A 27,984-nucleotide genomic window follows, 5' to 3' on the forward strand; every position below is an offset into this window, starting at 1 on the left:
GAAATGCCTTCCAAAATTTTTCACCATTGTCTTGGCTATTAACATTTGGCTCCTCTTTACTTATGCAAATTTCTGCAGCTGGCTTGAATTCCTGCCCAGAAAATGGGTTATTCTTTTCTACCACATGGCCAGGCTGCAAATTTTCCAAACTTTTATACTCTACTTTCTTTTTAAATATAAGTCCCAGTCTCAGGTCATTTCTTTGCATATGCATATGATTGTAGGCCTTTCAAAGCAGCCAGGCCACATCTTGAACCCTTTGCTGCTTGGAAATTTCTTCCACCAGATAACCTAATAATCTCTCTCAAAGTCAAAGTTCCTTAGATCTCTAGAGCAAGGCACAATGCTGCCAGTTTTTTGTTTGTTTGTTTGTTTTTCGTTTTTTGTTTTGCTAAAGCATAGCAAGAGTGATCTTTACTCCAGTTCCCAGTGAATTCCTCATCTCTATCTGGGACCACCTCAGTAGGGACTTCACTGTCCATATCACTATCAGGATTTTGGTCACAGCCATTCAACAAGTCTCTAGGAAGTTCCAAACTTTCCCATATCTTCCTGTCCTGTTCTGAGTCCTCCAAACTGTTCCAACCTCTGCCTATTACCCAGTTCCAAAGTCACTTCCACATTTTCAGATATCTTTATAGCAATGCCCAATTTCTCTGGTAGCAATTTCCTGTAGTAGTCTGTTCTCACACTGCTGCCTGAGACTGGGCAATTTATAAGGCAAAGAAGTTTAATTGGCTCACAGGTCTGCAGACTGTACACGTTTCTGCTTATGGGGAGGCCTCAGAAAACTTACAGTCATGGCAGATGGTGAAGAGAAAGGAGGCATTGTCCTCATGATGAAGCAGGAGAAAGAAAGAGAGAGAAACAGGGGAGGTGCCATGCTTTTAAACAACCAAATCTTTGAGCACTCACTCACTATCATGAGAGCAGCACTGAGGGGGAAGTCTGTCTCCATGATCCAAGCACCTCCCACCAGGCCCCTCCTCCAACACTGGGGATGACAATTCGACATGAGATTTGGGTGAGGACACAGAGCCAAGCCATATCACGAGTTATTTAAGGGATTTAAATGTTTATATTTGATAAGAAAAGTCAATAATTATAATGAAAAGTAGCAGTATCATTATTTAGAAATACAGAACTACGTACAGGAATAAAGCTAAATTAAACAAAAGCAGCTGCCTCTGGGGAGTCTTAGGATGGGAAGGTAGGAAACTGACATTTCTAATTCTTATCTACTGTTTGGCTTTTTACAATTCTGTATATGTACTGCTTTTAACAACATATTTAAAAGGGAGAAGTAGAAAACCAGAATTTTATTGGAAACTCCCAAGTTTAACAAGTGTTGAAAATAAACACAAAATTAACAGATAGAAAGATAGGAGGACACCTCAGGGTTCAAACAACATACCTCCCTAACTAACCTCTCTAGTCTGATCAGGCATCTGGGCCACAGAAGGTTTTGAAAGGAAGAAAAGTAACACTTATTGACCACCTAGTGCATGCTAGCATCATTTTAAAAGATTTTCAGAGATCATTGTGCTTGATCTTCATCACGACCCTGAGGAGCAGAGAAATGATTTTACAGATGAAGGACTACTAGGTCTCTGAAGGATGAAGAACATAATTGCAAGCCCTCATTTGTATTTCCAAGTGTGAATCTCAGGGAGACTGTGGACAGCGTCTGACAACTGATTCTCATCACAACTCAGATGTGTGGAGCCATTTTACACATGAGAAAACTGAGACTCAGCAAGGTCAAGAGACTGACCTCGTCATACGAGTAAGCAGCAGAGCTGCAATGTGGCCCCAGCCTCCAATTACAACCCCCGGCTCTGAGTCTTTGGAAGAGACAAACTGTCTCCTCCATGTTTGTACCCCAGCATCTCATACACTGTGCATGGCACATAGGACATGTTCACCCAAAGTCTATTGACTGAAGCAGGCAAGGCTCTGAAGAGGTCTCACCTAGTTCATTAGCCCATTAGCACAGGTTGATTCCAGGAGAATCAAGCTCCCAAGCTTCGTTTCTGTAGGTGCCATGAATGTGACTTGTGCAAGGGCTGTCTGGATACAGCCCCTGCAGGAGGAAGGCCCTTTCTTCAAAACAAGAGAGAACCACTTGGCTCACCTTCAAGTGGCCCAAAAAATCAATTTACATCTCTCCAGTCCAGGACTTAACACTGAAATGTTACACACTTTAAATTACAGGACAAGAGCATTTTCATTCTCACAAAATAGCAAAATTAAATCTTTAACGCCAAAAATAAAATAAAACTGTGGAAACAATGTTGGAGCCCACAGAATTTTTGAAAAATGTTATTAACAAACTGTGAAATCAGGGAGATAAAAATCGGACACCCTGAGGGGGAACAGCAGGGTCCCCAGTCCAACCCCCTCATCCTGAGTCATGGAGAGACCAGTTTCCACTCTGTGGGTCCAGGAAGCAGGGGGTATGGAGCTAATGCATGTCTCCTGCTCCACGCTGGCTCTTAGGGCAACACTTGGAAGATGGGATGAGTAAATTCTCCAACATGTGAAACTGTTGGGAAATTCGGTTCATTCTAGCAGTTTCTCGGCCAATTCCACACTTCTGGGCAGGAATTGAAATTATAGAGCTTATCTCTCGGACTTCCACAATAATGAATTTAAAATTGTTCCAAAGGAAAAAGTACTTGTTGTATGGATTAAGTACTGTAAAGCATTCACAAAGAGCAGGGTAGATTACAAAATGTTTCCAGTAGATCCTCTTTCTTGTCTAAGAACTTTGCAGTTATGATGACGTTAGCAGGATTTCTGTTCTGCTCTTGGTCAGAAAAATTTGGAGTTGGTTACCTTTATTGCTCACAGAGATGCTTCCTAATATTAGAGAGATGATGGAATAACAGCTAGAGAAGTCTATCTATCCCTAACCATGTGGCAGGGTGGTTATCTATCTAAATTCTCCTGCCAGATTTAAGAGGACCAGTATGTGTAAGTTTGAGAAAGCTATGACCCTGTGTCCAGAAAACATGGATCTAATATAACTCCACCACCCCATCCTTAGAAAAAAACAACATCAAAGTCCCCAAGCAACAGAATAGAGATAAGGGAAAAGGGTGCAATTCCACGGACATGCATAGCTTTCCTATGACAGTCTTCCTTGTTCTCCTGACACTGGCTCACAGGAATTTCTAAAGAACCTACTGCAGGCCCTCTGAAATACCACATTTTTCCAGTCCTGCTCCCTGAATACAAGTTGTGCAAAACTGCAAGGGTAGTTTTATATTTCTAACCCTAAGTATTAAACCAGGTGGCTACTAGGCCTCCCTAGGGCCAGCTTCCTAGGGCGGGGTGACCCACTTTCATTCCCACTTGTTAGAGGTCCATTGAAGACCAGTAGATAAAACACCACAAAAATGCATCTTTATTTAACTCATTCAGACTTGGCATGAGAATCTCTGATTTTAACCAACATTACAAGGGAAACAATTGGGTCATGGAGGCTGGTATATCTCAGAGAAAGTCATGCAAGCAAGACTGAACTGCCTGTACACATCTTTAGGAATGTTCTCTGGCAACCTTTGCTCAAGACTTCTTGAAACCATGAAGTATTTCCTAGAAGATTTCTCTTTCCTCCATCCTCCTCTTTCCTCCCTACTCCAACTTGAGGTGACGTAGCCATCCTGTGTTAGGGCAGAATTGTCGGCTTTAGAAACAATTTGTCTTACAGGCTTTTTGCAGTTGGGAGAAGAGTGGTTTCTTGCTTGCCTGGCAAGAAGGATCGTCAGTCCTTTCACTGTTCTGCAAGTCAACAGTCCCAAAGCAGATTAATGCTTCAAATCAAAATGATTTCCATCATATTCCTCATATTTACCACCCTCAAAACATCTGAAATGCTGCTAAGTACATTTGACCTTTTCTGGTGCAATTCAAGCTCAATGAATAAAACCCTGCCACTGGAATCTTTCTATGCAAACACAAGCTTTATAATAAAGGTTGCCTCTATTTTGATGGTGGCGTCAAATTTGGCACAACTACCCTAAAAGATAATCTGGGAGTCTGTAGTGTAGTAAAAGTCTGCAAATAATTATATCTGAGGTCACACTTCGCTTCCAACAACTTATCCCGTGATAATTAGGAGTGTTCCTAAAAATGCCTATGCCAGCAGTTTTTATGATGGGAAAAATTTGAAATCAATCCAAAGTTTCATTAATAAGACACTGTTTCAATTAATTGTTACTCTTTGTATGAGGCATGGATATATATTAAAGGTAAAATCAATAGGATTATCTAATGTACTGGATACACAGTGAGAGACACGGAAAGGAGTGACGTTTCAGCCTGAGAAACTTTAAAACACGAGAGTGCCACTTACTGAGTTAGGAAACACTGGAGGAGGAGCAGCTGTAGGGGAAATCAAAAGGGATGTTTGCCCAAATACATGATTATGATCCCAGTTCACACTGAGATGTGCTTGCTGGCTCTGAGCCAGGCACAGCTGTGATGTTTGACAGTTACATTCACTCACTTAATTATCAGATTAACTCTTAGAGATAGGTTACTATGATTGTATCTGGGGTTATGATTTACTTTTTATATCTAAATATTCCAAGTATCTAAATATTTCTTTATAGTGAATGTGTACATCTTATAAAGAAAAGTTGAACGTGTGTGTCTGTGATCACCGCAGTGACATATAATGATATATCTATCAATTTTAGTGCTCGCTGAGCCCCTAGTGATGGCTCAGTCTAGGTTGGTATGAGACTGTTTCACAAGTGATCTTTTAGTTCAGTAGTTTTCAACTTTTTTTTTCCTGCCAGGCAAGATGAGTTCATATGTAAGACTCAGTCTCATGGAAACCCCCAGAGTAATACATAGTTCCCTGTACACCGGTTGTAATTAAACCCCCTTTCCCTCTCACCTACCTTGAATCTGCTCTAATTGTTTTCATATGAAATTTTGCAACTAGATTACTTTATCTATTATACCTAATATCTCTTAACACATTATTTGCAACACATCCCAAACAAATGGAGACTCACCAGTGGATCCTTATATTAAGCTGAGATCCTTTGGTCTAGATGATTGTATGAACCAGATTCCTAGATGGCACTGAATTTTTTTAAGTTGGGGTCTCACTCTGTCACCCCGACTGGAGTGCAGTAGTGCAATCATAGCTCACTACAACCTTAAACTACTTGGTTCAAGCAGTCCTCATGCTTCAGCCTCCCAGAGCCCTGCGATTACAGGCGTGAACTGCTGCACCCAGGGTGATTTTTTTTCAACATTTTATAAAGGAGAGCTCTTATTTAGTCCTTTTTTTCCTCTCCAATCAGTAGTATTCAACCACAAGTTTGGCTGTTTTGTCCAACAATTTTCATCTATGAGAACATACTCAATAAAATACAGAGAGCTGGAGTGATTACAGCTCCTTACAATAACTAAGGAGACATTTGAGACAGGGGTCCCACTAACTTCCATGAGATTCTCTCCACTAGAGACTTGTGCAACTCTACCTGCCATGAGAATAACAGATTCACATGGAATTCTGACTGTGCTCTGTTGATGACTGATATTTTCAGGGTACATAAGTGGGAGATGAATCAATGATATTCAATTTAAAATGAAAAATCAGACTGAGACCTCGGCTCATTATGCTCCTCCATTAATGCTTAGTAAGCTCCCTGATTCTGGAATTTCACCAAAAGCGGTCATATTCAATTACTATAACTCCAAAATAAATATCTATTTTTATTTTCTTTTGAGAATGTAGAGAGGAATCCCGTCATAACACGACTTTTATTAAATAGAATTGGATATGCCTTGGATCAAATAGAGTCTCCTGAATCATGAACATTGGAAATGGAAAGGAATTAGAGCTTACATCGTCCAACACTGTCACTTAATAGATGAGGAAAAAGATTCTCAAGAAATTGAGTGATCTGCCCAGGACTACACAGAAACGTGGACCAGAACCTAGCTAACCTTACCCTGAGTACAGGGCTCTTTCCAACCACTGGACCATGTGACATGCCACTGCTGCTGCTGATGGTCTCAGTTGACCACACAATCATTCCCAGGAAAGGACTCGGGAAACATCCCCCACAACTGTACCCTATGCCTCGTGTCTCCCTTAGCAACAGAGTTGGGTTGTCCAGGACAGGAGAAAACCCACCCAGGCAGCAGAACCAATGCTATAGTGCCTCGTGGCTGAGAGTACACAGCATTTGGCTCTACCCTATATTCCAAGCTAGAGGTTGTGAAAGGAAATTTGGAAGGACTAAAGAAAAAGAAAGGAAGGCTAGCAAGAAAACAGACTGTGCTCATGGATGTGTAGAAAACAAAGGCGACATTAAGGAAACACAGGCAAGAAGCATTTAAGAATCAGGCCTTTGTCTTTTAAAAGTTACTTTCAATAACAACTATATCAGACAACTTCTCTCCTTATAAATATTTGCTCAACTTCTAAATAAAATAAAATGTAAATCACAATTATTTTCTTACCTTACACCTTCACTTGCACCCCAGTTCCAATTTCTTCAACAGATCAGCTAGTAAAAAAACCCCAAAATCCCCAGCTTGCTTAGCACTCAAGAGTCAAAAAGCTCATGACAGGAATGGTTTTAAAAATCCAAACTTGGCAGTGCTAACAGCTCTGCAGTGATCACAAGCAACATGTTATTACCCTTGAGAGTACATTTAGATGTGGAAATATCATTTAGACTTTATGCCAACCATCTAGATAGCATTTTCCTATAACTATTTGCCACAAGCTAGTAACCAGCCACTGACTTTTATATACACTGTGGAATACTATAAACAGGCTGGGTTTGCCTAACAAAATGCTTTACCCTCTGTTTTGATGACAAGCATGACAATTCCCAGGTAGCCACTCTTTAGAAAGCCTTCCTTTAGGGGTGACAAGTCAGACTGCCATGTCAGTTACAGTGCTGGCTTCAGAGCTCCAGCCACAGCAGCAGGTCTGTCCTGGAGTTGCATTTTGGATTGTCCCTGCTAGCTCAAATTCCTGGTTAGCTATTCCTTGGACTTACTGATTCAGTAGGATCTGCAAATAATGGTAGTAGGTCACACGCAAATCAATTCACGGAGAAAAATGTCCCTCTGTTTAATTACTAATAATGATTGGCCACCTTTCAGAGAACTAGTCAGGATCCTCTTCCTGAGGCTGCCATTGGCTGCACCATCCTGGACAGGTTCTTCCTCTCTAAGCCTCTGTTCCCTCATCTGTAAAATAATGCAGGGAATGAAGAGGATTGCTCCAGTTGTCTCAGGCTCTGACATTCTGCAGCTTGGCTTTGGAAAAAAGTTGAAGTAACTGAAAACAACTAGCTGTGAGAATATTACAGGAGACTTGTTGCAGGTTAGGGCCATCCCTTACTAATGATAAGGGAGATGCTGCCTGAGTTAGGGCAAAGAGGTTGTTCATTTAGATGTTTATAAAAGGGTCTGAGATTCTTTGCAGAAGCATGAACATTTAAGTGTACATTTCTGGGCTATCTTTCCCTTGCTGAGTCTTGAGAGCTTTACACATATTGAACCAAGAGCTGGTACTCCTTCTCAACATGCACCAAGATTATGTTTAATCCCAGGACATATCACACAGTTGACGATTCAGAAAGTGTCAGTTGGCCAGACACAGATTCCATTAACATAACCTAATTCTTAATATCTGCTTACTGGAGTCCAGCTCTTTTACTGATTTGGAACCCTGATACTGCATACTTTCTGAAGCTCTGCTCATGATTCTCAGTTCACCAGGCCTGCTACTGTTAAAGTACCAGCTATGACCTGTAACACTCCTGAGACCCAGCTTTCCAAATAAGCCTTCAGAAAATATTGCTGAAAGAAAAGGTAAAGGCAATGATAAAATTGCTTGCAAAACCTACATTCCATCCATAATACTGGATTTATATGGATACTTTTATAGCAAAATAAAACCATGCCATATTTTATCAGGAAACTGTGCCATATTTTAATTCTAAGTGTGTAGATTTATCTTGTATGAAGCAATCCCCATATATTAAAATCTGGCAATATTAAGTTGGTAAATTCTAGAGTAGTTACTTAAAATATTTTTAAATCACCAATAAAGTTTTTATAAAGCAACTAATTAATGGTTATTAATTTTTCCATGAACAGAAGATTGAAATTAATATATACCTCTGCCTGCACTTGAGAGCCCCCAAAACAGATCTTAGCAATTTATAGAAGTATCTTATAAAGTATTATAGCTAATATGATCCAAACACTATTTTAACTTGTACCAATATTAATTCCTTTAATCCTCAGAACAATCCTACGAGGTAGATTGGTTAGCATCTCTCTGAGACACTGACAGATCACGTGGCTTGCCAGAATCATCCTCTAGTTAAGTAAAAGGACCCAGATTTGCACTAAAGCACCTTGGCGCCATGTTGCATGCTCCTACATTCTTGGCTAAGCTTACATTTTAAAATGATAAATTTGCTTAGCACATTTACAGATGATACGATTTTTTAGTTTTTTTAAAAAAATACTAGTTTTAAAACCAAAGAACTTTAACTTACCCCAGACTCACAGCCAGGACCATGAGCAGTGCTTCCTATGAGTTTTGAGTTAGAGGCATACATTTGTCATGAGTCTATCAGCTGCAATGACAGAAACTCAACTCACATTGAAACAAAACACAGACTTATTGGAGATATAAAACTGAGATATTGGGGTGGAGTTGGCCTCAAGGACTACAAAGAACTCAAAAAATATCAAAACTCAGTCTTACTCTTCATTGTTCTCAGATCTGACTGCCTGTGTCTATTGGCCATATTCTCTTCTATTGTTTTACTGAAGATGGGAAGTGAGATGAGAGGCTTGCATGAGGGAGAAAAAAAGAGCTCTTGCCTAGGTCCCCCAGGACTCATGAGCAGAATGATCAGCAGTACTGTCTACTGCAAACTTCTGCTACAGAGAAATGAATTCCTATCTAGTTTAAGCTGCTGATATTTGGGGCCTCTATTATCCACAGCCAAACCAAATCTTAACTAAGTTTAGAAATGAGGTAATATTTAAGCATGCCAGCAGATAAGGCATTGCTAAGTGAGGGGCTGGGGATGCTCACTTGGTGAGAGAATGGAGAGTGAGAACTTGTTGTTGTGCTTTCACGGAAAGGACCAGCCCGGGGCCAGGCACCATGCTGGGCATCAGGCCACACTAACGTGTTTCATCCCCCAGCATCTATGAATTCAGACTCTCTGAATTCTCCACATCTATGCTCATTTCACAACTAAAAGAATAGTTAGGTGACATAAGTCTTTTTTCTAAGGTCACACAGCTAGGAGAGGAGAGAGGTAGGATTTGAGCCCACGTGGAACTCTCTCTCTACTATGAAGCCTGCCTCCTCGGCCTCCTGATCCAGGGGCTTTACTATGCGTGAAAACATAATACAAAAGGTAGTCATTTCATCCACAGATTAAACACAGAAGACGCCTCAATACCAAGCTTGCCAATTCATTGAAAACCCCATTCAACGTTTCAAGTTCCTTTACATCCAGCTTTGGGAACACAGGCATAGCATCTCTCAAGCTTCTCCTCCCCTGCGGGCTGCCGCACTGCAAGACAGTTCCCATTCCTTTGGGTTAGGGGAGAAGGCAGTTTCACTTTGGGAAATATCCTAACTGAGAAAATAAATTGAGAGATGAAACCTTTCTTCCCTGATTGCAGAGCACACTACCAACAGAGTCAGGCCCAGATCTTGTCACCCCAGTTTGCTTCCTTGTAAGACTTGCTCCCACTGCAAAAATTTTGTAAGAGTTCAACACCAGAGCTTATGGAGCTGACAGATTCTTGGCTCTTCCAAGTATTTTTTTCTTTCTTTTTTTTTTTTCCCAAATGAATAAGTAGATCTAATTAAGTTTATTACAGAAACAAAAGTTCTTCTGGAAAGTTAATTCTTTAAAATGGTTGAAATAAAAAATAATACCTCTTCCCCACCCTTCAGAGGCCTCTCTGATTTAAGCAGATGAAAACACTAGCATTTCTAAACCCAAGGCTCTATTTGGGATGTGGAATATAAAGTGCCTTTTCTGGCTATTATGACAGGAAAGGAATGTACAGGTTTCTCAAAAAAAAATTGTAGGACCCATGCTGATCTAATTTATGTATCTTCCTTCCAGGAAAAAAAATCTTCATGGATGTGGCACTGATTCAATGATTATTTGATATTTTATATAGTCAGTGCACATTTGGAAATATTTTTAAATTGAGTTTTAAAACTATCTATAATGAGAAAATATACTCTTTTCCACTCTTAACTTCTGGACAGCCGCATTGAAAAGTACTCCTCTCATGCAGAAAGAGATTAATAATTGTAAGGCAACACATGGAAAGGTGACAATTATTAAGCCCATGGACAGATTATAATGTTAGTCAAGAATGACTCATGGGACTGTATCTGGCTTTGACTTTGGATGTTAGCAATAATCATATGGAATAGTTCCTTTAGCAAACCAGTCACCTCATTTTGCTCTTTCTTTACCTCAGAGGAGAGGAACGACGAAAGAGGAGCCTTGACTAGAGTACGTGAGCCCACTCAAGCCAATGCGTGCTCAGTGGAGGAGAGGTGGGGTGGATGGCCGCAACTGAGGCTCTGGACAAAGAAAGAACATCCTTCATGTCAGAAATCTGCTTTGTGGGAGTTGGGTGGTTGTTAAAGGGCTTTATGCAGAGTTTCTCAAATGTGAATCCACTTAGGAGACATATTACTTTCAAAAACTTCTGTAAGAAAATTAGATCTCTATTAATAAGCAAGCATATTAGTGTTTCATCAGTTCTAAAGATGGGTTCTATTTATCTCAATATTCCACTGCTGCATTCACTTCCTAGGGCAGTAACTACCACCAGTGTGGTAGCTTAGAACCATAGAAATGTATGCCCTTACAGTTACAGAGGCCAGAAGTCTGCAGGGAAAGCATCTGCAGGGTTGCTTTCTTCCTGGAAGCTTGAGGGAGGACCTGCTCCCCACCTCTCCCACACTGTGGGTGGCTGCCCACAGTTCTCGGCACTTCTTAGCTTGTAAGTGCATCACTCCAAACTCTGCTTTCTTCCTCTCATGGCCTTCCCCGCTATGTCTCTGTGTGTCTCTTTCTTTTCTTTTAGGAGGACACCCATCATTGAATTTAGGTCCCTTCCTGAGCCAGGATGATTTGATCTCTAGATCCTTGCCTTCATCACAATGGCAAAAACTCTTACTCCAAATAAGGTCACCTTCACAATTCTGGTTTCACATTCTTTTTTCAGGGTTCCGGGGGAAATATTTAACCCACTATAGAAGCAATGGCATCAGTCCCTGGAAACTCCTGAGGTTCATAGTCTTGGCTTCATGTCTAAGCTTTCTCCTTTTCTCTTTTCTTTGTTCATTTTCTACTTCGCTTGTCCTCTAACACACACAAAACAGAGTCTGTAATATGATTACTCCTGCTCCATTGCAGTGCTTGACAAACTAAAGCAAAATATAGACACCAATAAAAATAAACACTTTCACAGACTCTGGTTGAATTTAACTATCTTAATTTCATTTCAACATGCACAACAAAGAACTAGGTTTAAAGTTCTTAAGCATAAAGTTCTTACACAATCATAAAACAAAAACAAATCCAAGAACTAAACACAATGAAAGCATAAAACCAATAAAATTTAAATGTATTCATTCCAAAAGGTTTTTACTGAGTATCTATTATGTACTAGATACTGTTGAAAGTGCTGGAGATACAGTGATAAAACAGACAAAAGTAGCTGGCCTCATGGATTAAACTTACACATTTCAGTATATTGGTAACTCTGAAAGAATTATATATTATTAACACACCCAAATCAAACACAATTCACAATGGACTCTATGAAACTTACTGCTACTAGGCAATGACACTTGAGTTCAGCATATCTATGCCACTGTTTACCACACGATAACCCAATTTTACAACCTTTTCTCTGTATTCCAGTAACTGCAAATATTTCCTCCATATGATGAACTATACGATTATGTAGTACAATCCCATCATTTATATATTAAACCCACCCTTTTCTTTTCTCATTAGTCTTCAACAATTTAACAATAGATTGCTCTGACACACCATTCCATTTTCTTGCAAACCAAATCAGCAAGTCCATGTGTCAAACAATCAAGGAACCAAAATCTTGTTCTATGAAAGTTTCTTCTGAGAGCAAATTTCACGGCAAAGGAGAAATTGTCTTTGAAACTGATTTTTAAAATTTGACATGCACACTTTTGTCTTTTTTTTTTTTTTTTGCATGTCCTGGTTTATCGCTCTATCAAGATTCCCTATATTTCAAGAGCCTTAATTCCAAAAGCATACAAGGATGGAAGACACTGCTCCACACCCCAATATTTCATATACTCATCACCTTATTTTTTCTTTTCAGTATTCAGATGAAACAATGGGATACGCAAAATATATTTGCCAAATTTCAACTTAACGTTTTAGCACTTTTGCTTAGCTGTTACCTGCCAAAATAATAAATATCCCAGAAACACCACAACTCAATCTTATAAGAAAAAGACAGAAAGACAGAGACAAGGGGTTGCAGGGGAACTGCTATCATTCTATAGTGACCATTTATGGTCATTCACACCTTCCTGATGCCCCATGCTGCCTGGACCCCTGAATTCCCAGGCATCCATGAGAGCAAACACCAGGGCTCATCATTGTTACATAAAGAGAATAAATATGTGTACATTTTAAAGTCATTTAAAACAATTTTGTTCTTGAGCATTGCTAGTGTTTAGACTCCAGGATAAACAGTCTTCCACTGAACAGCGGCCGCCAAAAAATGGTTACTGTGATGTCGACTTTAGGAGCAACCAACCCAACAGCAACCAGGAGTGCCTAACAGCATATTAAAAGTGAAATGCTGTCATTTTGGCAATTACGTGGTGCCAATCCTCAACTACAAATACAAAGAAAATACAGCATCTAAATCATACAGCAGGAATAGTTACCATATGGTTATTCAGATGATCAAAAAGGCAGCCTTTTCAAAATCTTAGGGAGCACTTCCTGGGCCTTGAGAACACGTCAATAGACCCTGATGAAGAAACACAGATCCACACATGTCTTAGACTTCCTTTGTCATTCCTGGTGTCCTGGCCATGCCCTCTCTAGACCTCTTATCCCCGGCTCATGGTCACATTTCTCTTCGACTTTGTCCCTCTCTACTCCAACCCATCTCCTACACAGTAGCCTGAATGGTTGCCCTCAGCTCAACCTACAATTTTTGAGATCTACCATATGCCAGATGCTATGCAAAGTTCTAGGGATACCAAAGTGACAGATACATGATTTCTGCATAGAGCTGACCCTTTCACAACACAAGTTTTAATTGCACAGGTCCACTTACACATGGATATTTTTCAATAAAAGTTTATCGAGTGTGTCTGCCTCTCTTGTCTCCCCTCCCACCTCCTGCATCTCCCTACCTCTGCCTCCCCTAAGACATACAGAGTGCAAAATAAAAATAAAAAGTTCTCCTGCTCCTCTGTCTACTCAACATAAATGAGGAGCATAAAGAAATTTATAATGACTCTCTCTCCCTTAGTGAATAGTAAATACATGTTCCCTTCTTATGATTTTCATAACATTTTCCTTTCTTCAGCTTACTTTATTGTAAGGATACAATACATAATACATATAACATACTAAATATGTGTTAATTCACTGTTTATGTTATTAGTAAGGCTTCTGGTCTACAGTAAACTATTAGCAGTTCAGTTCTGAGGGAGTCAAAAGTTATACAAGAATTTTTTACTGTGTGTGGGGGTCAGTACCCTTAACACTGGTGGTGTTCAAGGTTCAACTGTGTAAGGAATTCACAAACATGTATTCCTAACAGGGTCTTCTTTCTCAACAAGTCATGATCTCTTTCCCTCCTCAAAACATTCTTCAAAACGTTTACTTTACTCAGAGTCTTCCCAGACTCCTCTCTTCAGAGTCTCCCCACAAAAACACCTTCAGAACTCACCTAGCCACAAGGTAGACCTCATTCTCTCAACGTTAACATGTAAGTTCATATTTTCATGCACACATTTTTCTCAGCTTGTGCTCTGCTTTCTTTAGACTGTGAACTCCTCCAAAATCAAAACCTTTACTCATAGCTTCACTCTTTAAAAGAATATACCCTAGTACCAATCACCATGCCCCAAGAAACAAACATCTCTGTTCTTTGTCAACAAGAGCAAGCCCTTTGTTACCCAATTCAATCTGAAAAGTAACCTCAGACAGTTTCAAAGCGTGAAGTTCTTTGCTCCTTGAGCCTACAGCATTTGAGACAGCCCAGGTAGAACGCAAACCAGAGTCTGGAATTTCAGAAGCCAGTCAATCTAGAGAGCTAGGCTGGGCTTTCTGTGTACCCTAAACACCAAGCTTCTTGATTGAAGTCAGCCCTACAGAGCCGCCTGCTCTCCCAGAGTCTCAATTGAGGATTCAATGCACAGAAGTGTGTTTGCTTCCTTTTACAATTTGTTCAATCTTCCCTTGGAGCCCCAACCTAGATCACATCCTTCGTTAGTTCTGCTTGGCTCCTACTCTTCACATTTTATCATCTAGTAGGAAAAACAGGCCAAGGTTTATATCATGACTGCCCAGGGTTATTTAAAAGATTTGTAACACTCATCATGTCCAGAAGACAAAGAAGTCAAGACCGCCTGAGTTGCCTAACAAAGTAACGCATAAAATAACCCATGAGCCTTCTATCAGCAGAATTTGCAATAGCAGAGAAGGAGAGCAAACAAGATGTGGAAACATTCGCTTTAGTTCACTACATTCTAGAAGTCATTCTCCAAGATTCTGGCGATGGAACAGAAGCATTACATACATTCGCTTGCATGCACATATGCACACACAATGATAGCAGCAAACGCTCTTCTAAGAACTCTTCCAAATAATAGCTCATTTACTCCTCGTCACAACCCCATGAGGTAGGTATTATCATTACTTACTTTTTTGATAGACATGGAGATTTGTCACCAAGATCCCACTCCAAAAAAGGACTCACTTCTCAGCTGCTGGGAAGAGTAGTCAGCAGGTAGCCTCCAGTTCCTTCAGGGTCTGTCTCAACTACAGAGCTGTCTTGTCCAGAGTCACATTCTTCACACAGGAACCCTATGTCAGCAGAATAAATTCGGGGAAGAAAGGATGACCTGGGGTAACACTGACGGACAACACTCACTGCAGGGCTCCCCGCTGGGTTAGCCCCTATACTGTCAGGCCTGAATCACTGTTTGAATTCTCCCTCTGCCCAATTCCCTTCCTTCCTTTATCTTTTACAGGTCCTGATGTCTCATCAGTGCCCTGCACACCAAAGTCCATCTTGTCATCGGCTTCCATAGAGCCCAGGCTGGTACATGTATTTTACGCATGAAAGCATTGAAGAACAGGGTTACATAACCAGTAGTATCAGGAGCCAGATTCTAACCAGGTAGTCTGGTTCCAGATTCCATACATTTTTGACATTTGGCTAGTCTACCTTGCAATATGTGAGGGACTTTGGGTTTTTCCCCTTCAAAACTTCAATTAGTTTTAAGCTCCTTCAGCTTCAGGGCTGTGAACAAGGACTGAGGACACCTCCACTGGTTCTTCCACTCTCTGTTTTAAATTTATTCCACTCGGATTGACTGCCAGATAGCCCTGTGGGTTTTCTTTTAAGAGCCATCTCAGTGGCTCCACTAACTCATAGAAGTTATGCCACCACAGTTCTGAAAGCAACTACACATCGAATTAGAAAACCAAGGATCAATCAAGAACTAGTCTTTCAACGATCACTCAGTGAGCATCAATAAGGAACATACAAAAACATGTGGTGGCTCTCACCTGTAACCCCAGCTACTCAAGATGCTTGAGGCCAAGAGTTTGAAACCAGTCTAAGCAATATAGTGAGACTCCAACTCAAAAAAAAAAAAAAATTATAATAGAAATTTAAGAAATACAAAAAATCCGGAGAAAATAGTCATATCACTCAGAATTAACAACTATTTCCATTTCAAGTTATTGCTTCCAGACTCTCACCACCACCCTTCCCATCCCCTTCTCATGGACCAGAAAGTCTTACTCTCATGAAATTGATATGCCTTTAAAAACACACATATGGGATATTAACATTGTATGTTTTTTTAAGTATGGAATTTAAATTTCACATGGGGGCATCATATTCTACTATTATTCTCAATCTTGTTTTTTCTGCTCTGCAAAATTATGGCTTTTTTCACTACTAATTAATTACATTCTTAGGACTCATACTGGACACCGAAAAAAGGATTTTGATGATGATTACCATGGGGAAAGACACCACAAGGAGGGTAATTAGAAATTCATTCATAATGCTTTTACGACCTTAAGAGCTTGTAGCTAAATATATATTTTTTCATTCCAGGTTCTCAACTTCCTAGCTCTATGATCTAAAGCAAGTCACCTAACTGGTCTGTGTCTCAGTTTTCTCAGCTATAAAATGAAGGATAATGCCAGTAGCTAATTTACATAGTGAGAAGTAAATTAATTAATGCATTTCAAGTTCTTAGAATAGTGCCTGACACATAGTAAGCACTCAAATCATTATTATATTTAATAGTAAGTATAATTAATATCATTATTATGACACTAACAATGTTAGTGGGAGAAAATTTGAGTGACATTAATTTTGAACCTTAGGAAAGTAGATAAGAGAAAGGGTTCATTGGGAAAAACATTACTTTATCAATAGCCATTAATTTTATCTTTAATATTTTCCCAGAAAGCCTGACTCTGAGAGCCAAGGCATTTTGCTTTTTTATCCAGTTAGCTTTAGGCCTGTGGCCAATAAATTGTCAATCATTTTAACCTCTAAACCTAACTTCACAGAACAGAATATTCTCAGAGAAATCTGAAAAGTGAATTTGTTGGCTGCAATTATACTGCAGTTTCTCAGCCTGCACTTTACAGAATTCTTAGCTGGTAGGGAGAAATCCCCTCTAAAACCACTGTGACAAAGTTATGTTAGAGCTTCAGTAGTTTTTCTTTCTTTAAGCCAGGTTTTTTTTTTTTTAATGTTACTTTTACACTCTCTCGATTTATTTATTTTGGCCTCGGTGGACTAGACCACAGCTAAAACTTTATGGACCTAATAAAATTCCCAACATTCTCAGACACGGGTCGTGATGTTTGTGCACTGGGCAGAAAACAAAAGTGCTTTATGAAGAGAATGGGCATGCTCAGAGATCAACGAACTGAGGTCAGCCGCGCAGGACTGGGCTGCAGCTGAACTGCGACACAGGCAGTGTAGACCCTGGGTGTGTCCCTCACTCTCATACTTCCTCTTCTCTGTCTTCTTTTCCAGACAAATGACACAGTGCTTTCATGCTGTCCCTAGATTACCAGAGCCTCCTACCAGGATACTGCTGAGGGCTTGTCCTGCCTAGAATAAACTTTCCAGCTTCACCTGCATGCACAGAATTCCCATCTTAACCTCACACGCATGCCTTCAAAAATTATCTGTCCTGTGCTTCCCTCCCTCGTAGGCTTTCTTTAGCTGAGAGCTGCTTGGTCTGATAAAGCCAGTTCATTTGTTTTCTCTACCTTGTAGGACAATCCCTTCAACAGAGGCTTTCTGGAGCCAACACCTCAGTGCAAAGCAATGGGATTGTAGTGGGTAGAGCTTACGGAAATCTTGAAATTATACCACATCAGAGGCTGTCTCATTGATCCACTGACAGGACCAGTCTCCATAGCTTGCAGGTTTACAACACTGCATTGTGTTGCAGTTGTGTGCAAGTCATCAGACAGCATAATTTCATCTTGCATTTTATTATGTTCTTTACAATTTTTCAATATACTTTTTTCTCACTTGAGCCTCATGACAGCTCTTCCTTGTTAGGTAAAACAAATCTGTCTTCCAATTAGTTTTATATTTCCTGTCCCAAACAGAAGATCTCTTACCAAAAGGACTGGATGATACCATTCACTTAAGGGACTACATTATACCAGCTGATAAACACAAATCTCCTTTGGATGAGTAAAGTGGGAAAGAAGTAAGCAGTGGTTCTTAATCACTTATAAGGGATTAATCAATTTAGTAATTCAAGTAAGAATGACGCTTCCTGAAAGAAAATTTGAATCCTCAAATAGTCAGTGAATATGGCCTTTCCATCTATTAAGATCTGAAAACCCGGTGGGAATATATTAAAGATTAATTATGCCTAAAGCAAATAAACATTGCTGTCAACCTTCAGATAAGATTCAGAATGGGTTTTTTTTAACTCCAAAAATATTTCATCTATGCACTTGCTATCATGCATGATGTTTTTAAAAATTATTTTAAACATTAACATCTTGCCATACTTCCTGCACCTATCTTTTGTCCCTTGGTCTTTATATCTACGCATATTTTAATTTAGAGTCTATTTCCAGCAGATGTTATATCTTTTAGCGTTTGCTTTCTTTTTCATTAAAAAGGACATATAATGCATTTTATTGATTTGACAGAAAATTGCCTAAATAAAGATGTTCAGAAATCCTGAATTATTATTCCTTTTTAATGGGGTGTGTGTGTGTGTGCCTGTGCACGCACGCACGCATGCAGATGCACGGTTTCTAGGAATAGGAGAACTATAGAAAAGAAAACTTGTGTTTCACAAATGCCAGAAGACAGCAAGACTATCATCCACTAATTCCTACAAAGGTAATAGAGAGGAGCATTTCAAATCACAATCAAAACTTCTATTGTAGAGCATTTTTAATATTCAAAACCATTCCCTTAATGCTCAGTATAAATATTAGCTCACAATTCTAATGAGCAAGTCTTTGGGTATTTTAAGTATGTAAAGATGTGCATTTAACTGTATTAACACAAGTTTAACTATAGTTCTGTTTAACAGGCTACTAGCTCTTGAATAAAACTGACTTCATCCAAATTTTTCACTTTCCCTTCTGAGTAGAAACCCTTCATCCGAATTATCAGTGCCCTCCAGTCCTTTCTCTTCCCTCTCTTTTCCAAAACGGGAAAGATTTCAGTTAACACCCCTTTTAGCTTTAAGTCTATTTAAACATCTCTAAAATATGCAATGACCTCAGTTTCTATTTGAGAAATCCATGAGCTAGTGGGGCGTCTGGGGAAAAAGGAAAGGACTCTTGAGCTCACCTGGTCGCTTGTTCATTTCCCAGCAAGGTTGATCTTGTTAACTGTAACACAAATAGCAAAAAGCATAAATGACAACAGAATCTCCATGGCACTTTAAGGCTATAAAATTCTCGGAGTCTGGGAAATTGGCACACAGAGTTATTCTTGGCTTCTCACCTCTCTTGAGCAGAGAAGCTGTTTTTTCATGCAACATAAGGTATTTTATTCTGATTTTCTTGTTTTTCACCAGATGATCTCTAAGGTTTCCAACGATTATGGAATTTTGAGGTTTTACTCATCTTGGTACCCTGAGGGTTTAGCACAGCAACAAGAACTGACACCCAATAAATATTAAATGCTTGACTGACTGAGTGAATGAATACATAAATAAATGTCCAAATTTGGAATTAAGCTAGGATTGCAGCTCCAGGAGACAAGAGGAGCAGAGTTAGTGGACTAGTGCAAATACCTGAAGGAACATTTTCAAGACTGATTTCACTGGACAGCCCACTGATGATATTAGAACTCTGGGATGGTGAGTCAGCCTCAATTAATAAATATGTCTTGAAAATTACACTAAGAGATTGAATTTTCTTAGCAAAGTATCGGTACAGCATCTGAGCAAGGAGTGTATAGTCTATGAGACAAACAAGACACAGAAACTGGTCATCAGGAAATGCTGTGTTGAGATTTTCTGTTTTGCAACAGGAAAGTCCCAATTAACGGCCAACTCAACTCATCTAACACCTGCACCAGAATCCCCTGAGCACCTAAAGATCACATTCTAGAGATTCACAACTCATACACAAACTTTTGAGATTACATCCTCACTCTAAAGTCAACTTTATCCTAAATAGATTAGATGAACCAATTCCTCTCCCAAATACCTTCTACTAATTTGGTTAGTAGCAAGTAAAGGCTTTCCCACAGTAAGATTTAAGTCTTAAAATAAAAGAACTACCCACCCACCTCAACCCCAAAAAAGACAAATGGTTGATATTAGATTCTTCCCTGAGGTTCCATAGACCGAGCATTAAGATGATGACCTAAGGCCTGAGAGTTGTGAAAAGAAGTGTTGAAAGGAGACTGAAACTTAGGAGAAATCAAGAGAGACTTGGGCAAAAAGAAAGAGGCCTGCTTACCCTTGAGCCACCCATGGTTACATAGTCTAGACACCTCAGTATCTGAGCATTCCTTCTTCCCTAAAGTTTTAGCAAATGATAGTCACAAGCCATAGCCCAGAAACTAGACAAGAGCCGCCTGCTGGAGACTCAGCAAGAGCTTCCTCCCTGGGGTCTGTATCAAGACTCCAGCCTCAGTCTTGCTGAAAGCCTCACCTCTCCCCAACTCCCAACACTAGGTCTGCAACAAAAAAGGAGAAAGTGGAAGAGCTCAAGGTGCAAGAGCTCTCAAGAGAAACCAAAGCATCCTCCATAAGGTATCCAGAGGACCTAAATTTCTCTCTTGTTGGCTCCACTTCCTGTCACTCCCAGAGGTCAGCACTCCCAGGAGAGGGAAAGAGAGGTCCTTCTCAGGACCCCAGCAGCAGGAGATCCAGGACTCTACCTGCTGGCTTAATGCCACACGGGCTTAGTGTGAAATGGTCACACTCCCAGGGGCTTCCCTGCCCCAATGCTTTCATTTGCTCACAAATAAAGCAACAAGTGAAAGATCAATGCTACTCTCAAACAAAGGAGGAAAATGTTTTTCAAATGGAGCTTGATGGTTGGCTTGATTTGAGAAAAGCTGTTCCTGATTAGTTTATCTTGAAATTCTTAAATTTAAATTGAGCATTAATGGATTGGGGGTAGAAGACAGCTTATTTACATTTATGCTATAACCCATTTACTATACTACATTAAAAATTAATATGTTTTACCAAAAAAAAGTTTTAAAACATATAGCAACATTTTTCCCTTGAGCTATATGTCCTTGTGTACGTGAGTGTATCCGTTAGCCCTGTCTGGGTCAGTGTTTGGATATGAGTATTATCAGAGGGTTATTTGAACTTTGTCTTCAAATATTTTAAAGCATCTATACTCTTCCTTTAACCAAATACACATGAACAGAAAGCCATGATGATGAAATAGGATTTATAGAATTTTAAAGGAGAAGAGAACACCTGTAAGGATTACTTAAAAACTGAAGAAGTAGAGAAATAACTGATGAAGTAGAGAACAATTATATAATTTCTAATTATGAAATTACATATACATAAAATCCTGAGACAACTAAATCTTTAACTTCTACAGAAAACTTATCACCTTTCAATACTGTTTTTACCTTTCTATTCCCAGGTTAGCAAGACTAGAGCATCCTAGTTTACCTCCCTTTGATTTTTCTGTGAGTTCTGTGACAATGCATAATCTCCAAACTTTCTTCCATCTTTCCTGCCTCACCACATTTCCCTTCAAATAAACTGCACTAACTGAAACCTTCCTCATGAAAAAGTATATAACAATTCAAATAGATGGGGTAGGGGTGGGAAAAGAATTCACAAATGAATGCTGTACTAGTAGGTATCACCATAAAATGGAAATTAAATTTCTCCTAATTTCTATGATGATGAAATATTTTCTCATTTATATTCTCACACAGCACCCGGAGCTATGGCTAAAATGCCACATTTTATAAAACTTATTTAACATGCTATTCTTTGTGTGTTCTTTCATATTTCTGCCAACTACAATAAATATTTCATCTGGGAGATGGAAAAATTCAATAGGCTCCTTAAGAAGACCACCCTCTCCTCATATATCGATATACCTTTTTCCTTATTGCCACACTTACATAACCATTCATTACCATAACCATTCTAGCACACATTGTTTTCTATTTGCAATTACAAATATAATCACTTAGAGCATTTCTGGATTTTTAATCCAATGGACACACAGAGCAGTGTGGGTGAAAGACTGAGGAAAAAAATGAACAAAGCTTCAGGCACTTGTTAGACCTAATTTCATGCAGGAATTATAGTCCCAGAAACATAAAAATCAAGCAAAAAAAAATGGGGAGAAAACTATTTGAAAAAGTGATGGCCAGACATTTTCCAAATGTGATGAAAGGCATAAGTTTACAGATCCAAGGTGTTCCATGAATACAAAGAAGGATAACCACACTGAGACACATCAGAGTCAGACTCAGAAGTCAGGAATCAGAGTCAGAAGTCAAATATAAATAGTAAAGCTGGAAAGCAGCAAGAGAAAAATAAGGTATTATATACAGGGGGACAGTGCTTCAAATATGAGCCAACTCCTCACTATGAAACTATGGAGGCCAGAAGAGAGTGAAGCAACATTTTTAAGTGATTTTTTTTAAAAATACTGTCAATCCAGAAATCTATACCCTACAAAATATCCTTCAATAATAAGACAAAGTAAAGATACTTCAAGTTAAAAGAAGCCAAGATAATTTTTCACTAGAAAATTTATACTATGAGAAGTCTAAAGAAAGTTCTTCAGGCTGAATGGAAATGATACCAAATGGAAATTAAATACTCAAGAAGAAATAAAGAGCAATAAAAAGTGATGATGGAAAATATTAAATCAAAACATTATAATAGACATCCATTTCAGGCTATGATTGATAAGCTTAGCAAACCAATCTTCCTCATTAAAAACTAAACTAAACAAACAACTTAAGAAAATAAACACAGAAGGGTACGCCAGACATTTGGTGCACATATGCCCTCAAGGCATTTGTTCATTCAGAAGTAATGGCTAAAACACTAAGAAGTTCAACAAGATTTTCAGAACTTTCACAGGGCTGAGCACAAAAACTGGAGTTCAAGATTGCATTAGGTTGAATAGTGTTCCTCCCAAATTAATTCCTGGTGGCAGATGCCTGTAATCTCAGCTATTTGGGAGGCTGAGGCAGGAGAATCACTTGAACCCAGGAGACAGAGGTTGCAGTGAGCTAAGATTGTGCACTGCACTCCAGCCTGGGCAACAGAGTGAGACTCTATCTCGAAAAAATAAAATAAAATAAAATAATTCATGTCTACCTAGAACCTAAGAATGTTAACTTTTTGAAAATAGGGCCTTCACAGATGTAATTATTAGGTTGATGCAAAAGGTAATTGTGGTTTTTGCCATTACTTATAAGGTGGGAGTCTGGTGGGAGGTATTTAGGTCACAGGGGCAGATCCCTCATGAACGGCTTGGTGTTGTCCTTGTGATAGTGAGTAAGTTCTCATGAGATCTGGTTGTTTAAAAAACCTTTCAAAACTAAGATGAGGTCATAGTAGACTAGGATAGGCCTGAAATTCAATATGATTGGTGTCCTTGTAAGAAGACAAGAGACATGAAGACAGATACTGGGGGCAGAAGGTCATGTAACAATGAAAGCAGAGACTGCAGTGATTCAGCTCCAAGCCAAGGGATGCCAAAGATTTCTGCAACCACCAGAAATTAGAGGCGAAGAATTCTTCTTCCCTGGAGCCTTTGGAGGGAGCATGACCATGTCAACACTTTGATTTTGGCTTCTAGCCTCTAGAACTGTGGCAGAATAAATTTCTATTGTTCAAAGCCACCTTTGTGGTAAATATTTTATGGCATCTAATATAGTTCGGATGTTTATCCTCTCCAAATCTGATGTTGAAATCAGATTTGGAGGTAGGGTCTGGTGGGAGGAGTTTGGGTCATGGGGGCAGATCCCTCATGCATGGCTTGGTGCTGTCCCCGTGATAATGACTAAGTTCTTATGAGAGCTGGTTGTTTAAAAGTGTATGGCACCTCCCCTTCTCTTTTACACCTGCTTTTGCCACATGATATGCCTGCTCCCCCTTTACCTTCTGCCATGATTGTAAGCTTCCTGGAGCCCTCACCAGAAGCAGATGCTGGAGCCATGCTTGTACAGTCTGCTGAAACATCAGCCAATTAAACCTCTTTTCTTTATAAATTACCCAGCCTCAGGTATTTCTTTATAGCAATGCAAGAACAGCCTAACACAGAAGCCCTAGGTAACTAGTACAAAGACCAACCAAGGAAGAAAGATCTAAAAATCAGGGTGAATTGTAAGTAGACTAGTCATTACAAAGAATGAAACCTAGTTTCAAATCAGCTCAATCCTAAATTGAACTAAGGTGAATTTCCTGTAACCTAAATATCTGTCAAAAGCAAACATAAACCATCTTAGAAAAAACATAACAGTATCCAAATTATCTCTATAATTTCTATACACATTGCCTATAACTCAATTTAAAATAATCAGACAATACCACAAACAAGGTCTTGGGGCACAGCTTTGTTTGAAAGAGTTTCTACCACTGGCTGTAAGCTTCCGAAATCCCCACATTGTTCTTGCTTGTCACACCATTTTGGAAGTCATATTTTGCTATTGCTAGCTAAGAATTGCCACCCGTGGATTCCCAGGGTGCACTCTGAATCTTCCCGCTCTGCCTCTTTTTTTTTTTTTAGATTGAGTCGTCCAGGCTGGGGTGCAGTGGCGCAATCTCACTGCAACCTCCACCTCCTGGGTTCAAATGATTCTCCTGCCTCAGCCCCCTAAGTAGCTAGTACTACAGGCATGCGCCACCATGCCTGGCTAATTTTTGTATTTTTTGTGGAGACAGGGCTTCACTATGTTGACCAGGCTAGTCTTGAACTCCTGACCTCAGGTGATCCCAAACTGCTGGGATTACAGGCGTGAGCCACCATACCCGGCCTCTGCCTCCTTCAGCAAAATAACTTGCTCTGTTCTATCTTGACCCTTTCAGAATGGAGACCTCTTGTTCAAAAAGGAATATTTGCTGGACACTCTGAGAACTTCCAGTCCTTACAGCCCCTTGAAACCTCTGCTCTTCCCTGAAGAAATAACATAGGCTTCCTGTTCAGCTCTGCTTTTGGCAGCACTTAAAAAAAAATCTGGAATTTTCTTGTTTTGTTTTCGTTTTTGGTTTTTTTGTCTCTTAATTTTGATTAAATGTATTTTCAGTTTTTTTCTTGTTTTTGTTTCTCCTGTTTGAATATTTTTTTAGAAAAAAGAAAGAAAATTTAGAACTGGACTTTTCAACTGCACCTGGAACTCTCCAAAACACAAAATTTTATATTCAGTATGACCTTTGCTAATACAAACATTATCTATTGAAAAATAAAAAGAGATACAATAGAATGCTAAGAAATGCTGATTGGCAGGTGATGCAATTGCAGTTTATTTCTTATTCTCTAATATTTTATGTCTCTCTTGTCTTCCATAATATATATATTATTTTATACTCATAAAAACAAAATGGTAAAGTATTATGTATAAATAAAATTTATTTTAATACTTTATTTATAAATAAATTTTATTTAAAAATAATACTTTACCATATTATTTTTATTAAAGTATTATTTATAAATAAAAGTAAATTTTTATTTATTTTTATTGTTGTTGCAGAAAGGTGATTTTATTTAGGTAAAGAAAGAGAAGGAAAGGAGAAGAGGAAAAAGATTTCCATGAAGAGTATGGAAGGGAATTCCAGAGGGGAAAATCCTGGAGTGAGCTCCCACCGTGTGGAAGGGAATCCCAGAAAGCTGGAAAATCCAGCACAGGTGAGGGAACATGAACTTTTATTCTGGGAGAAACCCCCACCTTCTCAAGACCCTGGGCCAATGAAAGGAGTTCCTTAGAACTTCCGCTGGAGTGACTGACTTTTGATTTCTTCCCGTGCCCGAAAAATTCAAACATAAACCATTGAATCTCCGGGATGGAGGGAGATGGGAGTGGGGCATGGTGCCGGGAAATTCTTGCCCTTAAAGCTACGCCCCCTCATGAACCCAGAAAGAGAACATATTCCCTCATTCCTCTCTCTGAACAGGAAAGTTCAACTTCTGTTGGAATTGGGGCATCAATCCTCTTTACTTCCTGCTGAAATGGGGCATAGAAGGGGCCCTGCAGTTGAGGTTTCCTTCAGAGGAGAGCCTTTAAAGTAAAATTTTAAAAATAAAAATGCAAGAATAAGAAGGTATATGCTTAGTATTGTAGAGGCCACAAAAGATGTATAAAAGAGTCCCTTTCATCAAGGATCTAAGACTTTGGTAAGGTTAAGAAATGGCAAGTAAACAATCATTTTAATATAAAGTAAGTTTGAAAATACCCTAAATCACAAACAATCGGCTGTGGGATTTTAGAGCAGAAGCTGGCACATTCATTTAGAATGATGAGGAAGAATTTCCACTGGGAGGGTCCACATTGATTTTGACTCAAAAACATGGTGAGACAGAAGAGGGATGGAAAGAAAAAGTCTGGTGATCAATCTAGCATAGCCCAAGGTGTGGCAAGAAGGAAGCCTAGAATGTGCTTGGTGACTGGTGATTTTCCAGTTTGACTTGAGAGAGAGAGACTATCGTAGGGCGATAAGGCTAGAAAGATGGACCTTATGGCTTCCTTGAGTGCCAGGCTGAGCCATCTGTACTTAAGTCATGAGGAATGGGAACTCTTTGGTGGTTTTTTGAGCAGAAATGAACACCAAAAGGGGATATACTCAGGGAAGACTAATCTAGCTGCGGCGAATAGTCAGCCTGTTAAGGACATTATAGCAATGAACAGACAAGAGGTAAGAATGGTATCAGTGAACATGAAAGAAGAGACCATTCATGAAATAGATCTTTACCCTGTTTGTCCCAGATCCTGTGCTAAGTGCTAAGTCTACAGTGGTGAATGAAACAAATATAATCTCTGCTTGCTACATAGTGGAAAAGAGACAAGTTATTGCAAAATATCATATTGCAAATAAAAACAACCAGCTGCTGTGTTATAGCATAAGAAAGCTGTGGAAGGGGTGTGATGAGGGAAAGGCATTCCTGAAGAGATGATATAAGAGATGTAAAGATGAAGAGTTGGCTCTACAAAGGCTGAGAGAAGAGGGCTCCTGGAGGAGGGGCCAGCACAGAAAAATGCTCAAGAGGGAAATAGCTGAGCTCATTTGAGAAGCTAAAAGGAGGGCTATGAGGCTGAGCTACATTTACTGATGGGGTAAGGATGAGGTTGGACAGTAAGGGGGTACCTGGTCATACAGGATTTTGTGGGACAAACTAAGCATAATGAGAATGGTACTCTTAAGAAAGCATCCGGGATGAACAGATGGCAGCAGTACAAGAAGCTCGAGGGAACAAAGGAATGATTAGAAAATGTCGGTGTCATTTTGAGCTCTCCAGAAAGCAGATGCCATCATGGAATCAGAAATGCAAGAGATCTGTTGCAGAGAAATATCTGTGAAAAGGAAAGCAGAGATGAAGCAACAGTAGTCAGGGAAACCCTTCAGACTATGACCCAGGTCTGACATCTGTGAAAGGAGAGAGGGAATAAAGAAGGATTGGAAAGGAAGACCCTGAGGTGGCAGTGCATCTCTGAGAGTCTCAGGCCAGTGCAGCAAGGCAGAGTTACGCAACCTATGAAGGAGTCCCATGTCAGGCAGCAATCATGGTTCCTGTGATCCTCCTGAGCTCAGCCACTGGCTGAAGACGGCCCATGCCAAGCAGAGCTTCAGCATGAACACTGCTATGGATCCTGAAGGTACAGCAAATCAGGCTGCCAGCTCACTACACTCCTTGCAGCAAGTTCTCACTTAAAGAGACAACAGAGCAGGGCAACTTCTGGGCTCTCGCATTTGGTAATCTAAATGATCTCTTCTGGGAAGTTATAAAACTAAGTTTAGCTAAAATACCAAATACCAGTTAACAGAGAAGACAGGAAGACGGAGTTTGAAGTAAAGCATTTTATGATCTGACCTTCTTTCAGAAGAGGATGGAGACATTGATTAACGTTAGGTCACATGAAATGTGCATATTAAAACGTTCAGGGTAACCATTAAAAAGAATATAAAGTATATGCATAACTTTTCAAATCAGTAAAAGG

At 39.5% G+C, this 27,984-nt stretch overlaps 1 long non-coding RNA gene across 1 annotated transcript in view; it reads right to left on the bottom strand.

Moving 5' to 3' along the window:
- Positions 1 to 3,394: 3,394 nt before the first annotated feature.
- Positions 3,395 to 27,984, bottom strand: part of LOC116530528 — a 236,549-nt gene continuing 211,959 nt past the window's right edge. Inside the window, exons 2-3 of the long non-coding RNA XR_004260047.1 lie at positions 19,165 to 19,205; positions 3,395 to 15,158 (exon numbers count right to left, since the gene is read on the bottom strand). This is a non-coding gene — a long non-coding RNA (uncharacterized LOC116530528). The remainder of the gene's footprint in view (positions 15,159 to 19,164; positions 19,206 to 27,984) is intronic.

The sequence above is a fragment of the Sapajus apella genome, unplaced genomic scaffold (assembly GCF_009761245.1).
Source record: "Sapajus apella isolate SASKATOON/1434 unplaced genomic scaffold, GSC_monkey_1.0 scaffold67, whole genome shotgun sequence".
NCBI classification, from domain to species: domain Eukaryota; kingdom Metazoa; phylum Chordata; class Mammalia; order Primates; family Cebidae; genus Sapajus; species Sapajus apella.